The following is a 4,828-nucleotide window of genomic DNA, read 5'->3' as shown; positions in this document are numbered from 1 at the left end:
AATTAATGGTGAACTTTGGAGGTTCTTGAAGTTCTTGAACTAGGGACTTGGAATCTTGAATAAATTTGCAGAATTAGTGGTGAACTTTGGAGGTTCTTGAAGTTGGATGTCGGAGCTTACGGTTTTCTTTTTGATGGAATTTGATGAAATATAACATATAATGCTTCTAATAGGCTTTTATATAGGGTTTGGACGGATTTTGGGTGAGGGATAATGACAAAAACGCCCCTAAAAATCAAATAATTCTCGAATCTGTCCTTTGGTGGACTGTTTTGATAGTCTAAAGTAGATCAACCATAACCTTTTACTCTGATATCCAAATTGGATGAAACCAATTTCATTAGAAAGAAGAATCTCATATATTTCCTTTGATATATAGTATCTCACCCAGATCATTGTGTACGAGGAGTTATGATTGTTTGAAATTGACCCAAAAATTTACTTTTGGTAGGTTGAAGTAGATCTACCATAAATCTTTGCTCCGATAGAAAAATTGGATGAAACCAAAATCATCGGAGAGAGGACTCGCAGAGCTTTCTGTTGATATATAGTAGATCACCCAGATCATTATGTACAAGGAGTTATGATCATTTAAAGTTAGAGAAAAAATTCTCCAGGCCTCAGTACTTTTTTTCCTGCACGTTTTACTGTTCACTACTATTCACGGTTCGATCGGAATGTTCATAAATCGTCGCTCGGGTGTCGGTTTTGGATGATCCACATATAGTTGGAAATCTTATTCGATACTATGCGCAATGGTGGGTCATAATCTAAGACATTTCACACGAAAAATTTATAATTTATTCTAGAAGATAGAACCCAACACGTTTACGCACAAAATTTCAACGAAAATTTTTTTGGGGAATTACAAAAGAACTTCCCTAAATCCTACAACCTAATCGTAAATAACAAAAGAACAACTTTTAGAATCTAAGTGTAAAGGCTCACAGTTTTATTCAGATATTGCTTTACATATCGCTTTAGCTATGAGATTTCAGATTTCAGTTTACATATACAGAAGTGAGTCCTTTTTACACTTAGATAGTATGATTTAAAGTTAGAATACCAGTACAGCTTTTAGAAACTAAATGTTATGACTCACTAGATTTATGCAACATGTTTGGCTATTCTTGATTATGATTTACAGTTTTTCAGCTATTCCAACTTATATGAGTCATTTAAATTTAGCATGCATTATTTTATAAATTGTGATGATGTTGAGATATTATTTTACTTATGCATTCACCCCCATATACTCAGTACAATCCAAAGTACTGATCCACATATACGTCTATGTGCTACATTGTCTGATAATGTAGGTTCAGGTGCTCGGTTTCCGCAGTGTGAGTGATTTCGAGCATCTCCATCTACATCCTGACAGTTGGTGAGTCTTCATAGTTCGAGGACTTAGTCATTCAAATTTTCAGCTTATTAGTATAGATGGTTCAACATTTACAGATAGTTCGAGTCAGCTAGGGGTTTGTCCTAGTGACTCTCTAGCATTACTAGTAGTGGCTTGTCAAACTGCTAGATTTGATTCAGATTTTCAGTATTAATTTATCAGACTCTTGAGTTAAGTATTTTTAGATATTATAATTAGATAGTTTCATCGTAGCTCATACAGAATTTCGTATTTTAGATTTGATCATATAGCTGTATTTCCTCATTATGAGATTCAGACTTAGTAGAAGGTAGACAAGGTTAACTTAAGGATACTCGTAGTCTTAAGCACTCGGGACCCATTTTCGGGGAGTTACAGTTCCACTATATAGGTAGATTAGAGTAGGTTCCCTCACGATCTGGTTAGTTGTGTCATGACAATTGTTATTAGAACATAGATAATGGTCTCTCAGTACAAGCGCAAATGTTGAGTAGATTCCTATAGATTGGTGTGTTTATGTCTAAATATAATCTTCGAGAAGCTATGAGGCATTCTAGGAAATGGTTTTCACTTTTTTTCTCTCCTTTCCTGCAATTTGTATGATTGCTTTTTTGAGTTGTGTTCAATCGGTTCTTCAGATTCCAATGTCACGACCCAATTTTCTAAGTCGTGATGGCGCCTACCTTATCCCTCAGTAGGCAAGCCAAGCTATAGCCTAGAATAACAAGTAATGGGTTAATAGTCAGAAATCAGAAAAGATCGCGTATAATGATAGCAGTAGTAATAACAAGTAACAAATAAAAAGTAAACATATATCATATACTAAAATGAGGGAAGGAAAATGGCCAAATACACAAACAAATTCCTCCCATGACCTAATAAGGTCGGTACTAGAGCCACTACTAAAATATACCAGAGTATTAGATAGAATCCAAAAATACACCTAATATATACAAGCAGTCTCGAGTACAAAAGACTAAATTAAAGTAGATAGAAGAGTATCAGGCTCGGATGACAGTAAGCTCACCCTACTCTGAATCAGTCTGGAAGGTAGGAATCATGTCAATGTCGGCTGCTAGTACTCGGATCTGCATCAGGGGAAAGATTCAGAAGTATAGTATGAGTACCAAAGCAATGGGTACTCAGTAGGCATCATCGGCCGACTAAGATCAATACAAAAAAGGTATAACTACAATATGAGAGTGTAATCTAAGTCATCAGTAAACAAGGATAGAAAAGTAAACAACTACCAAGCTACGCAAATATGGTAAAGGAATAAATATAGATGATACAAAAAAAATAGTGTAGTAATAACAAACAAATCAAATATAACCTAATCGGTCCCCCATAAGCCTGCTAGGCACACTGAAGAAGACAATTAACCCAATCATACCTCTATAAGCCGGTGGGACACATAAGAATTAATTAAAGAAAATAAACATAAATAATCTATAACTGAATCTATCCCAAGAAGTCATAGTAGTCATCCAGATGTGCACAGGGCTTGAACCGGTACCAATGGGTAGTAACGCGAAGCCATACACCAAACTCGAACTGGTAGTGATGGATAATAATAAGAGGACACGTGCCAGATTCAAACCAGACACAGTGGATGATAATGAGAGGCCACATATATAATATATAATAGAAACCATACTCATCTATAATATTGAAATCCATACCATACCATAACAATGTCAACGTGGTACCAAAATTCACAATTGGTGTCAGAAATAAAGCATATACTGAACCTGAACAGAAGCTAAAATACGTCTAATTACCATATGCATGTCTTAATTTAAAAGGAGAAAATTCAAGGGTTTTCAATTTAATTTCACATCCTAAAGTAATAGACACTATATTATATTGAAAGATAAAATACCAAAATTTACTAGAACGGCGTCCTAATTTGGATAAATAAGGTATGTTATATATATCAAATGGTATGGAACTACAAGTACTTATATATATATAACTAGCATAATAGTACACAATTTAAGTAAATAAGTTCAATCTAAAGGTAGGGTAAGCCTAGCCTACCTGGATGCCAAAGCTAAAATATCATTCCGCGAAGCATCAAAATAGCGTCACTAGAACCCGAACTTGAATAAATGGATACGGAAAATTCACTACACCAACTTGAAACTTAACTTTTGAACAGAAAGGGAAGAATTATAGTATATACATATAGAGAGAGGGGAGGTGTAAGTTGCATGATGCTAACTAAAAGTAAGTTCAAAATATTATATTGAGAAAAATGGTGTAATACAATATGAAAGTGGGATGTATTTTGTGTCTATGGTCTTTTGTTCATTGAGAATTAGTTCATTAACTATTGTAGCTTCCAAAAAGAACTACAAGTTTTTGGTAATTAGATAAGTGACCAAAAATAATTTTTTGTGATATGAATTGAATAGAATAAGCAAACCACAAGCAAAAAGAAACATGGGTCGCACCACAAACCTTTTAGGGCCGGATCAACAAAAGTTGGGTCACAAACTCTAACGATCTCTACCTTGACACAAATTCTAAATCAAAACTCAAATCCATTTCAAGACAAACTCTCCACCTCTTCTCAAAAAGCCCCTAAGGGCACATCTTAACTTGTAACGCCCCGAAACCTAGTCCTGAAATATCACACGGTGCTCAAGACTATGAGTAGCCGCCTTAAGCTAACCCTGTCTACTTTCTACTAAGTCTGAATCTCATAACAAGGGAATATAGATATAATATTAAAACTAGAATGCAAAAATATGTCTGAGCTAGCTGAGTATATCTGAATAAAATCTCTGGAAAATACTAGACTCAATAGTCTGAGCAATCAACACTGAGTAATCTAAAATCGTATCTAACAGTCTGACAAGTCTCTACTACTAATAACTAGAGAGTCATTGGGACAAACTCCTAGCTGACTTGAACTGTCTGAATCATCTATATTAATAAGCTGAAAAACTGAAAGACTAAGTGCCCAAACTATGAGGACTCACCAACTGTTGGGATGTAGAGAGAGATGCTCGAACACACTCAAGCTATTGGAACTAAGCACCTGAACCTACACTATGAGACAATGTAGAACATAGAAATATATGTGGATCAATACTTTAAGGATGTACTTGTAAGACCCTGCAAAAATTCTAAGCTTAACTCAGTCCTTTAGAGCATGAAAAGAGGTCCCAGACTTAGAAATTTCAGCTAAGTGTTTACACTTAGAATTTATTTTTAGCCTTCATAAGTTGGCGATCTTATTTCATGACCCTTATAACATTAAAATGTTGATCCTTAGATTAAATCATGATAAGGTAGGTGAATAGGTCACTCCCCTTAAGCTAACCCTGTCTGCCTTCTACTAAGTCTGAATCTCATAACAAGGGAATATAGATATAATATTAAAACTAGAATGCAAAAATCTGTCTGAGCTAGCTGAGAATATCTGAATAAAATCTTTGG

The sequence above is a fragment of the Capsicum annuum genome, chromosome 3 (genome assembly GCF_002878395.1).
Source record: "Capsicum annuum cultivar UCD-10X-F1 chromosome 3, UCD10Xv1.1, whole genome shotgun sequence".
NCBI lineage: Eukaryota > Viridiplantae > Streptophyta > Magnoliopsida > Solanales > Solanaceae > Capsicum > Capsicum annuum.
Note: the sequence above shows the minus strand (reverse complement) of the source record.